The sequence below is a fragment of the Sorex araneus genome, chromosome 3, assembly GCF_027595985.1.
Source record: "Sorex araneus isolate mSorAra2 chromosome 3, mSorAra2.pri, whole genome shotgun sequence".
NCBI classification, from domain to species: Eukaryota; Metazoa; Chordata; class Mammalia; order Eulipotyphla; family Soricidae; genus Sorex; species Sorex araneus.
In genome coordinates, this window is record NC_073304.1 from 163553126 (window position 1) to 163565891 (window position 12766).

Genomic DNA, 12766 nt, shown 5'->3' on the forward strand with positions numbered 1-12766 from the left:
AGAAGTTAGAAAGAAATCAAGAGTAATTCTGAAGAATTAAGGAAATTCAAGGAATCAATGGAGAAATCATATTTTAAAAGATCAAAGTCCAAATTTATTTGAAAACACTAGTGAACTAACAGAGGAAATGCATCCAGAAAAGAACATAAGAATATGAAAATTAGCACAGTGATGATAACTTAACAATCTTGTTATTATTGTTGACTCTAGTATGATTTAGTCATTTCTCATTGGGAACCGCTCCCTGGGGGATTAGGGATCAAACTTGATGGCTTCCACTTGCAAAACATGTGCACTAGCCCTTTAAGTTCTTTTACAGGCTTCCACACTAAGATGATTATTATTTCCATTCAGTTTGGGGCCACACCTGGCAGTCCTCAGGGATTCCTCTTGCTTTGATGCTCAGGGATCACTCCTGGCAGGGCTTGGGGGACTCTATGCCGTGCTAGGGGTTGAACCTGGGTCACTTTGCATGCAAGCTGCATGCAAGGCTACTGATCCTAGGACATCCTATACATTTGCCTGTAGGCATCTGCATCAGGACAAGAGAAGACTTTAGGCAGGAAGATATATTCAGGCAAAGATGGCAATTCTTTACATATCAGTATAAATTTCATTTGAATTTAGGAATCTTATTAACATTACCAGCAATAAATCAGCAATAGTGAATAAATCTTTTGGTAGTGAAGAAGTCATTGGTTGGGGTGAAATATCCTTCTATCTGACACTCAAAATAAATCTAAAAAACTAGATAGATTAGTGTAATGGTAGAGGGATTGGTTTTGGAAGATTGAATGGAATTAATGATCATGAACAACTTGATACAACTCAAATAAAATAAAAAACTAATAGATTCTATCTAAACATCTAGATGATAATTTCTCACATTATCCCTCAATTATATGGATCATGTAGAATCTTAAGCAATATTTTTTGGGTGGAGCGAGGCACACCAGGCAGTGTTCAGAGTTTACTCCTGGCTCTGCACTCAGGGATCATCCCTGGAGGGACTATATGTGAACTGAACCTGGATCAGCCATGTGCAAGGCAAGTCCTTTCCCTGTTGTACTTTCACTCCAGCTCTTAAGCAGTTCTTACAGTTGAAAAACATGCAATGGAACTAGAAATATAATGTGTGACAATCACACAAATAATGTGTGCATATATTGTAAAACAGCATTTCTTGTGCACTGGACTTGAAACCAGTGTGCCTAGATTTGAATTTTGGATCAACAGTAAGTAGCAATGTGAGTCTAAGAAAATCACAACCACTTGCCCTCAGTTTTCTCACCTGTGCAGTAAAGAGGATAAAACTTGTTTGTTTTGTTTGGGGGCCATTCCTGGCCATATTCAGGGCTTACTCTTGGCTTCTGTGCTTCAGGATCAGTTCTGGAGAGGCTTAGGGCACCGTACGTAGTGCCAAGCATTGAACCCAGGGAGGCAGTGTGCAAGGCAAGTGCCTTACCTGCTATACTATCCCTCTCCCTCCAAATCTGATTTTGTTCGTCTTGCATCTCCAGCTCACTGTTGATGTCAATCAATATGCATTGATTAAAGGCAAATAGAACTCTACAGAGTTGCTGTGTTAAGGATATGAGAGAAAAGCAGTGAAGCTTCTTAAGACAGTTCCTAAAATCGGTATTAAATAGTGATGCTGTGCAGTGGAGAAGAGGCAGAAAGCTGGTTGGTACATGAAGATGACTGTGAGAGCATTCCTTACTCCTGGCACTTTCATTCTCAATCACTAGATGCAGCACCCTGATGAGGTGCTCAATAAAACATCCCATTTGAATTTTGATGCGTTTACAAGACATTTTATGAACACGACCCTTTCTTTGATATTTTTATTTTTAAGTTTTTTAATTATATTTTATTGAATCACCGCGGATACAGCTAAAAGCTTTCATGTTTGAGTTACAATCATACAATATTCAAACACCCACCTTCCACCAGTGCACATTCCCGAACACCAATCTCCCTAGTATATCCCCGCTCTTATCTCCCTCAAGGGCAGACAATTTCCCACATACTTTCTCTCTACTTTTGGGCATTATGGTTTGCAACACAGGTACTGAGGGGCCATCACTTTTGGTCCTTTATCTACTTTCAGCACACGTCTCTCATCCTGACCGATCCTTCCAACCATCTTTTTCTTAGTGATCTCTTTTCTATTCCTGCTGCCTTCTCCTCCCCACTCATGAGGCAGGCTTCAAACTATGGAGTAATCTTCCTGGCCCTTGTGTTTACCGTCCGTGGGTGTCAGTCTCATGTTATGTTATTTTGTATTCCACCAATGAGTGCAATACTTCTATGTTTGTCCCCCTCTTTCTGACTCGTTTCACATAGCATGATACTCTCCATATCTTAGCACTTAGAAGCAAACTTCATGAATTCATCTCTCCTAACAGCTGCATAGTATTCCATTGTGTAGATGTACCAGAGTTTCTTTGACCAGGAACATGACCCTTTTTGAAACAACCAATACTTTCAGTTTTCCAAGAAAAAACATGAGTCTGATGCTTTCATCCAGAAAGGGATGGTCTGTTGGATAAATAAGAAGACGTTATGGGGAAGAGAATTTATGGACCTTAGTCAAATCATGTGACCTCTAAAATTTGTGTTCTAGGATCAAATGCTTACATATTTGCTTTGGGAGTCTTCAGAATATCATTATCAATACTCATTGAAATGAATTTTTACCCATATCTGAAAATACGGAGAACACTTATTTCCATCTTACATCTTCATGCGCATCCTTTATGGTTCCTAATAAAAGATACATGACATGAACTTTTTCTCTGGTCCCTACTGAACCCTGGACTCAGGCCCTATCCCTAGTGATATACTCAGCACTTAAGATGGACTGTGTGTACAAACAACTTTCCTGTATATAATTGTCCCACAAAGCTTAGTGGATAAGAGCCCTAAGCAAATGAAATCTGGATTTGCTACTCCAGGGCTGAGAGGAAAGGGAACACATAAATTGTATATTTCTCTCCCACACCAACACACACACCCCTGCAGCTCTATAACTACAATTAATTCATCTGAAACTTGCAACTGTGGTCCCTGATTAAAAAAAAAAAAATCCCTGCCCCTTAAGTCCTCCGCTCATGGATCACTTCCTAAGAAGTCCTTTTTTCTCATTCTCAGAAAATTGAGGTAGTTTAGGAACTTAGTGACTGACATAAAATTTGTCTCATCTTTTGTGGTTTTGAGAAACTTCATTAGAGTAGAAACTTTCTGTTTCTGAGTCTTTTTTCCAGTATTTGTACTGTGTTACAGGTTTACATTTTGTTTTCAATTTCTTTCATTTTACTGATGCTGCCTATCTGCAATATCCCGTGGCCCATGGCCTTCAGCTGCTCTGAGAGGCCTTAGGACTAGAACTCATTAATCGGCACAAGTGTGTTTTGGCAAACCGTTCAATCAATGGTGAAGCACCGTCCCACGTCGTTTTCGGATTTCTTTTAAAAAATCCGTATTTAAGGGTCATAACATTGTCTGAAGACTTATCCAAGGTCACAATTTTAAGATCTTGGCGTCAACTACTACTGTTTCTGACCTCCTAGCCGTGGCTCTGTCACAACATATTTACCAGGAGGAAGTGTATCTTTAAGTTCATCCTTCTGGTTTTGTAAAGTTAAACAAATTGCAGCTCATAAAAATACAATATCCTGCGGCTGGAGAGATAGTACAGGGGGTAGGGCACTTGCATTGCACGTGCCTGACCCAAGTTTGGTCCTCCGTGTTCCATGTGGTACCCCAAGCACCACCAGGTCACCGGGGTTCCTGAATAGGAGTAACCCCTGAGCATCGCAAAAACGGGTCCTGTCAAGTTTCTGCGCATTCAATATGTCTACAGACTAGCATAACCCTTGGATTTATCTCCTTTCATGAGACCTATGACGCTTCTTTTTTTTTTTTAACTTCTTGATTAAATCACTGTGACCTATGACACTTCTCAAAGTGTCAATTGTCCTTGTTGGACAACGCCCACGATTCACATGACCCCAGCTGTACTCGGGTTTATTGTTTTCAATTTCATTCTGTAAAATAGTTGGTTTTGTTTGGGGGTCATGCTTAGTGGTCTCCTTCCTCACCAAGACAAACTCCTGACCCGCTGTGCCATTATAGCTGCAGCTTTGATTCTTATTTTTTCCAACGGGTAGGGGGAGACAGTGTGCAACAAGCGGTGTAGTTTACGGGGGTGGGGGTTGGTTTCATAGTCAAGTCCCTCCTGAAGTGCAGCAGTTTCTCGCCTCCTATTCCTGCATGGCCAAGGAGCAGGCAGGAGGAGGCAGGAAAAGCCCAACTGCCTGGCAGGTTGGAGCAGTAGCGCGTGGCCCCGCCCCCTGGGCCCGCCGCTGCCGGGGGCGTGTCAAGCGGCAGGGGGCGGGGCCTCGCGCTGGTAGCCCGGGCCTTGAAAGGTCGCCGGGAAGGGGGGCGGGGCGGGACGTGTTGGGAACGGTTTGCCTCGCGCTTCCCATTCCCCACTTCGGGCATTGGCGGCGCGCTCCGTGTCCAGCTGTCCTGTGCGGGTTGCGTCGCACCCGGTGGCCGCCGACCGTTGGCGATGGCTACAGCAGTTAGCGCCTGGCTCCTCCGCACCGCCACCAGGGCCCCGGGCAGTGCCCGCCGTGCCCGGCTGCTGCTCGGCGGTCCGTGCGCGCGGGGCCCAGCCGGACGCTGAGCGTGTTGGCTGGCGCGGGGAGCAGGTGAGGCGGGCGTCCGGGGGTCCTGCCGGCGCCCGCTGCCGACCGCGAACCCAGGGGCCTTGTCTGCCTCTCATGCCCTGAAGTTGCGACCAGCAGGCAAGATGACCCGGAATTCAATTTCCTCCTAGCCCTGCAGGAGCCTGGCTCTGCTGCTGCCAGAGATCATTCCTGCCTTAAATGGACCGTTGCTCTGGCTGGAGCCTGCCTTGAACGTCCTAACTTGCTCCCTGTCTGTGTCCTGGCTAGCCCTTTCCTTCCAGGTCTTTCTCCCGCAGTTCTAGAAGGGCCAAGGCCCAGCGCTTTGTTGGCGATGCCCACTTAGACTTCCCCCACGCCGGTCCCTGTTTGGTTTCTCCCCCTGGCCCCTGTTTCCTGAATCCAAAGTATTTGTGAGAGCCAGCAATGGGCCTGACAGGAGTTGAGTTTCCCCTGATCCCCAAATCCAAACAAACTCCGCCAGGCACCTTGTTTCTTAGTGTTTTGCTTGCTTGAGAGTATTTTCTTTTTTTGTGTGTAGTTGACAGGGATCAAAGCCCGATTTTCCACGGGCAAAGCTTGCGTACTACCTTTGAGCCCCCTTCCAGCATGTTTTTACTTATTTATTTAGATTTTGAGGCCACATGCACCGTGCCCAGCGAGCACTCATTCGTGGATGTGGCCTGTGGGACCAGATGGGGTGCCCTGGGTGGAATCTGGGTCAGCGGGGTGCTAGGCAAATGTCCTAGCAGCTGTGCTGTCTCTCCAGCCTCTTAAGGCATAGATAGAAATTGTTCTTAGGTGCTTACCAGCTCTCAGCTTCTATCCCTCATGGTTTCTTGGTTGGCAAATGGAGGTTAGTAGTAGGATAGGACTCAAGGTTGTCTGATGAAGCAATTGGATACTACAGGGTAGTAAGGGTTGGCTTGCACCCAAAAGGACACTTGAGCAGCTGCAAAGGACTTCTAGTCCCAGTTGAGTTGAGCAAGTTGTATGTAATGTTAAGAGGGGAGGTGTGATGGTTCAACAGATAGGGCAGCATGCCACCAAGGCAGGTTCAATCCCTGCATGCCTGATGGTTCCCTGAGTACCTTTGGTAGCTATTCCTGAACTTAGAGGCAGGAGTAAGTCCCTGAGTCTTGCAGGGTGTGGCCCCAATATAAAACTAATGTTGAAGGAGATGTGAAGAGGACGTTTTCCCACCCATTCTTAGAAGTTTTATAGAGCTGGACATAGTTTGCTTTCAAAGACAAGATCATTATAAGATGCATCCATAAGAAATTTCACTCCATTTGGAATAGTAACAGGATGGAGGAGCTTAGTAAAATTTCTACCATCTCCATCTACTGTTTCTGAGCTTCTAGCTGAAGCGTGACCTGGAACATGGTTAGGAGTTATGTGCCCCTTTTTCTACTTCTACATAAGATCCTCGAGTAGACCCGTGAAATTATTGTGTGGCGTTGACTCGAATTTCTCCTGGTGCCATTTTCTAATGGGTCCTTAATTGGTGACTGACCAGGCAAGTGGAAACAGAAATAAATGGGACTACCTCAAACTGAGAAGCTTCTGCACCTCAAAAGATACAGTGACCAGAATATAAAGCCAGTCTACAGAATGGGAAAGGATATTCACCCAATACCCATCTGATAAGGGGTTGATATGAAGGATTTACAAGGCACCGGTTGAACTCCACAAGGAGAAAACATTCAACCCCATTAGAAAATGGGGCCATGAAATGAACAAAAACTTTCTCAAAAAAGAAATCGGGATGGCTAAAAGATACATGAAAAAATGCTCCTCATCACTAATCATTAGGGAGATGCAGATCAAAACAACAATGAGATACCATCTCACACCACGTAGACTGCCCCACATCCAAAAGAACAAAAGTAATCAGTGTTAGGCTCAGATGTGGGGAGAAAGGGACTCTTCTTCACGGCTGCTGGGAATGCCGACTGGTTCAATCTTTTTGGAAAACCGTATGGACACTTCTCAAAAAATTATAAATTGAGCTCCAATTTGACCCAGCAATACCGGAGATGCAAAAAAGTATAGTAAAATTGACATCTGCACCTATGTCTTCTTGCAGCACTGTTTATGATAGCCAGAATCTGGAAAAAATCCCAAGTGTCCAAGAAGAGATGTCTGGTTAAAGAAACTTTGGTACATCTACACAATGGAATACTATGCAGGTGTTAGAAAAGATGAAGTCAGGAAATTTGCATATGAGCGTATGACCATTGAAAGTATCATGTTAAGTGAAATGAGTCAGATAGAGAGGGACAGACATAGAAAGATTGCATTCATCTGTGAAATATAAAGTAACAGAATGGTAGACTTACACCCAAGAATAGTAGAGATAAGTACCAGGAGGTTTGCTCCACAGCTTGGAAGCTGGCCTCATATGCTGGGGGAAAAGGCAGCTCAGATAGAGAAGGGATCACCAAGCAAAGGGTACTAGGTGGGCCCGCTCTGGATGGGAGATGCGGACTCAATATAGACTATAGACTGAACATGATTCCTACTTAATACCTCTATAGCAAACCACAACACCAAAAAGGAGAGAGAGAGCAAAAGGGAATGCCCTGCCACAGAGGCAGGGTGGGGTGGAGGGGACTGGGTGGGGGTGGTGGGAGGGATGCTGGGACCACTGGTGGTGGAAAATGGGCAGTGGTGGAGGGATGGGTACTCGATCATTGTATGACGGAAACACAAGCATGAAAGATTGTAAGTCTGTAATTTTATCTCACGGTGATTCACTAATAAAAAATTTTTAATAACTAAGAAAATGTATTTCTTGAAATGACTAAAAGTAATAAGGTCTGCTTCCTTTTCCAGATCAGAAGATAAAGTAACTCTACTTTATAAAGCATGACGGTGAAACATGAACAACCCAAGGAAAAGTTGGTGAGTCCTTGCTGGATTTCGTGATGGACAATAATTTAGATAATGATGATTTTGGTGAGTATGGAAGATTCCTGCACATCTATAAGTGAACTATTGCAATAGCTTCAAATTGTTTTTTGTTTTTCTAAAGAATTTTAACTGACAACATGCTAAGTATTAAAATTCAGGATGTGCAAGTGTGTTTCCATTGATAAAGAATCATAATCACACGAGCTTAATGAACTGTAATTAGATGTACAAAGTTAGATCTAAATCATCTCACATTAGTAAATAACACATCAACTCTTTTATTTACACCACAGTATTTGTAACACTGAAGGATTTGAAACAACTCAGTGCCCAGCAATGGAGAACTGATGTAGCTAAATCATGCATGATTATACTATTGTTCTAAGAAGTATTAATTAGGAGTATCAGTGATTATCTCTTTGTAGGCTGGAAGCATGAGGGAGATTTTCTTCTAAAACATTTTGATTTTTTTCTCTTAAGTGTAAATAGGTTACCTCTTTTCAAAATTTCAGAAAAAGATTAGAATAGATGCAGCTTTAAGCAGAGATTGGTATTGCTTTTTGCTACCTGGATAGACTTAGAATGTGTTCTGTTAAGTCAATTGAAAGGATCGGGGTTGAAGCGATACTGCAGCAGGTATGGCACTCACCTTGTACACAGCTGAGCTGGGTTTGATCCTGGCACGGTGAGTACCACCAGGAGTGGTTCCAAGCGTAGAGCCTGGAGTAACCTCTGAGCATCACTAGCTGTTGCCCAACAATATCACCTGCCCTGGGGGGAAAAAAAACAACTTCAAGAATAAGATTTCTTGGATGATCTCCTCTGTGGATTATCTAGACTAAGGAATAGAAAGTGTTCACTGAGAGCAGACCCGTAGATTCTGATGACAGAACTGAGACTCCCAAGGGGATAGGGCATAGGAGGGAAGGATCCTGTGATCTGAGGGAGGCTGGCCTTTTGGTGGTGGGGATGGTGTGGTGATACACAGTGACTTAACTACCATGTTTTTATTGGAAGGAGTCGTTTCCAAATGTTCGATATTGGTTATCTCTCCTTAAACCTCTTCATTCTACTCTTTCCTCTTTTTTTGGCCCCGAATGCTTGGAAGTGGCCCATCACTGTGTCCTCTGATTCTGTGCTAATTCACTTCTGCTCTTGAGCCTTGTAACTGGGGTATTTGGTCCTGTCATCAGTCACACTTGTCCCTTCTCCGTAAGTAACTTCGTCTTTTCCTGAGGATAAAAGATATATTATTTGATTCCCTTTGCCCTTCCTCCCTTCTCTTTTTTTCTCCTCATTCCTTCCCCTCTCCCCCAATTTGGAGGGGGTGGGGATTGGGCCACACCTGGCAGTATTCAGGGATTGGTCCTGCTCTGTGCTCAGGGATCCTGCCCTGCAGTGTGTGGGGAACCCAGTACTATGTGCAAAGCAAGTGTTTTCACCTCTGTACTATCTCTTTAGCCTCTCTTTTTCTCTCTTCATTCTCTATTCGCACATTGGCAACACTCCTTTTTCTCAAGCACTGAATTAAACTTAAATCTCCACCTTTGGGACTTTCCATAAATTTGATATTTCTTTCTGCCTGGGTCTTTTCTCTCTCTCTCTCTCTGACCTAAAAATCCTGCAAGTGTTGCTTTTCATCTTTCTAGTCTCAGTTTACATGCTACTTTTTACATGGAGCTTTCCCCAACGCCCTTCTATAAAATAGTGTTTCTTTCCCCTTTTTCTTGTTTAAAGCATCCAGGTACTCCCTATCATCCCATTCATCACAGCTATTTCTTTGTTTTCTGCTTCTCTCTGCGAGTAGACTTCATTGGAGAATAAGATGATCCTCATTTTATTCCACATTATAAAAGGAGTGAAGTATGAATGAATCAAAAGGACAGTTGTAAATTTTGGATGCAATGCGTCTTTTTTGACATAGATTTATTCAGGTTCTTTAGGTTTTTTTTTTGTTCAGTTTATTACTGTCTTAGTCACTAGGGGGCAGTTTCACCTCTCGAGTTACTTTTTTTTTTTTTTTTAATTGAATCACCATGTGGAAATTTACAAAGCTTTCAGGCTTAAGTCTCAGTTACACAATGCTCGAACATCCCTTCACCAGTGTACATATTCTACCTCCAAGAACCACAGTAAACCTCCCCCAAACGCCCCATCCCCCAGACCCCCACCCCGCCTGTGTAGCTCATAAATTTCAGTTTACATTCTCTTTACTTTGATTACATTCAAAATTTCAACAAAAAACTCACTATTATTGTTTAGAGTCCCCCCCCCCAAAAAAAAAGTCAGACATGCTGGAAAGGAAGCATTTGATAATTTCTTTTCCATTGCTGAGAATGAAGAGATATGAGGTCGTGTGGCCACAATAGAGGCCGCGAGGTTTTGGATTTCTGTATTTTAGTATTTTAGTAACTAAATCCAGAGAAATTTCTGCCAGAAGTTGCATCATTGCTAGCTCACACCTCTCTGCTACTTTATATTCCACGTATAAGTACAATCTTTCTATGTCTGTCTCTTTCTTTCTGAGTCATTTCACTCGACATGATACTTTCCATGTTGATAAATGGACGATATGGGATGCTGGGAATCAAAACCCGGTTTGCCCTATGCAAGACAAACACCCTAGGCACTCTGCTATTGCTCCAGCCCCCTGTTCTGTGTGTCTTTTACCTAATTTTTGTAGGTGTTTTTGTTTGTTTTTGTTTTGTTTCTTGGCCCCTTCTGGTGGTGCTCAGGAGGTACTGAGAGCTCTGTGTTCAGGAACTGCTCTGGCTGGTACTCAGAGGACCACAGGAATTCAACCTGGGCTTCCTGTTTGCGGAGCATGAGCCCATTCCATTGCGCTCTCTGGCCAAAAGTTTGACACTTTGACAGTTTATTTGCAAGTCTATGATCCATTTTCCATGAAGTTTTCTTGAGATTTGGGTTAAGTTTCTATGTGGCTTTTCACTATCCCAATGGATACCTCAATTTGTAGAAGTTTTTTCTATCTTTCTTGAATTTCTTTGGTAGCTTAGTGAAAAATCAGTTGCTCGTTTCTGCATAGGTCTTTTATTGACTTCTTTGCCTGTTTTTCTCCTCTCTGCTCTTGAGTCCTGTGGTTATATGTGTGGGATTTTTGTTTTGAGAAGGGGCACACCTGGTGGTGCTCAGACATTACTCCTGGCTCAGGCATCAATCCTGGTGGGGCTTGGGGGACCATCTGGGAGGCTGGAGATGGAACCCAAGTTGACTGCATGCAAGGCAAGCACCCTAGTACTTATGCACTATTTCTTCAGCCCCTCTACAGTTAGCCTTAATGTTGGACTAATGATTCCTCTCCTTTAGTCAAGATGATGTTAGCTAAACTATTGCCTGTGCTTTTTTTACATACATATTTGAATTTTATATCTACCTGGTAGATTAATATTTTTATTATGTAAATACACCATTATGTCCCTGCTTTTTCTGTAATCAAACTTATCCAATTTTAAGACATATACTTCTTGGGGCGGGGGGGAGTTTTGGTCACACCTCATGGTGTTCAGGGCTTACCCATAGCTCTTTGTTCAAGGAATCACTCCTGGTGGTGATATATAGGGCGGTGGTATGGGGTGCTAGAGATCAAACCTAGGTAGACTGTGCACAAGGCAATTACCCTATCTGGGCCTACTGTCCCCTCCCTCCTGGGGGGGCCTTTCCACAGGGCTCATGTCATTGGCTTTTAAGCCACAGTTGCCTCCTGGGCTGCCTTTGATGTTCTAGGTTTTAGACAACCAGAGGCCTTTCTTAAAGTGGTGTTTTCCTCTAGTGTGATGGTCCTCGCCTTCTTCATCTGAGACCAATTCTTAAAATTCGCTTTTGTGCACCTTATCCACGTGCCAGGTTGAAGGGAGGGAAACTGTGCCTGCTCCCTTGAGGTGTCTTTTTTCGTAGGAGTCAGGGTGCTTCTTTCCAGTCCAGATGTGAGATTAGGTATTTCTGAATTTGTCTGGGTCTCCTCTGTGTTTGTTGGGGTGCTGCATCGAGGATCTGGGACCACAGATTCGTCCCTGGCACGGCCTCGTGTCCAAATGGATTTGCACGCCAGAAAGAGGTGAATTTTTAAAATAGCCTGAAATGGCGGGTGGGTGAGTTGTTGTTTGTATTCTTCTTAGGCAGTCCTCCCAGGCCTCGAACAATTCTCTGTGCACATTGCTTCTTGGCTTTGAAGGGTGAATTTGGCTTCAAAGTGCCTGTTTCTGCTGGTGAAAGGACTGCATCACAGCTATGCTTTCTGAACTTATTTTGATACAGTTCCTTCCAGTCGGTCCACTTTGTACTCAGGCTGTTTGTAGTGGACTTGGAGCAGCTCTGCTGCCACCTCCTAAGGCTTCAAGCACCTGTTGTCGTGGGCTCTGAAGCCTGGGCCCCCTGAATTAACTCAGTGAGGGTGTGGGGTGTCCCTGGGGCCCGTTCTGAGCAGAGGCTCAGTCTGCTGGACCCAGATCTGACTAGGTTTCCGCCTGAGGAATCCCTGGCATGATGGGCATAGTGGGGGCTTTCAAAGAGCACGACATTGGTCAGTGTGGCACCCACAGGCGATTCTTGGGGAACGCTCTCCTTGAGAGAGGGTTCTGCAGAAAGTGTGGGCACAGGTGAGTGCCGCTGACATCTGTGCTGATGTGTGCACTGACTTCTGGCACCAGAAGCTGTGAAAGAAGGGAGGCTTCTGCTCTTCACCCCCAGCTGCTGGATATTCCATGGCATATCCTATGGGTCTTCATTTTCCAGGCTCTCATCTTCCTTTTGCAATGGATCTGTGGGGGGGAAATCCAAGTTATCATGAGTGTTTTTCTTACCACAAATACAGTCCATGTGCCTTAAAAACAACAATCTTCCATTGAATTTTCTTCTTATGTGCTTCCTACTCTCAAGGAGGGCAGGATCTGTCACAATCTTCCCAAATGTTAATGTAGGAAAAGAACTTCTCAGGAATATACTACATTCATCCTTGGAATGAGGACATACCAAAATTACAAGAAATGGTAAAAATAAATAAGGACTCGATGCCATGTATACCAAGGTCCTGAACTGGTTCAGCCTTCTAACATGGATCGCTGGTGGGGATCTACAACTCTAGGCTCAGAAAACCATTTACTAACAACTACTGATTTCTCTTCAATATCTCTTTTGTG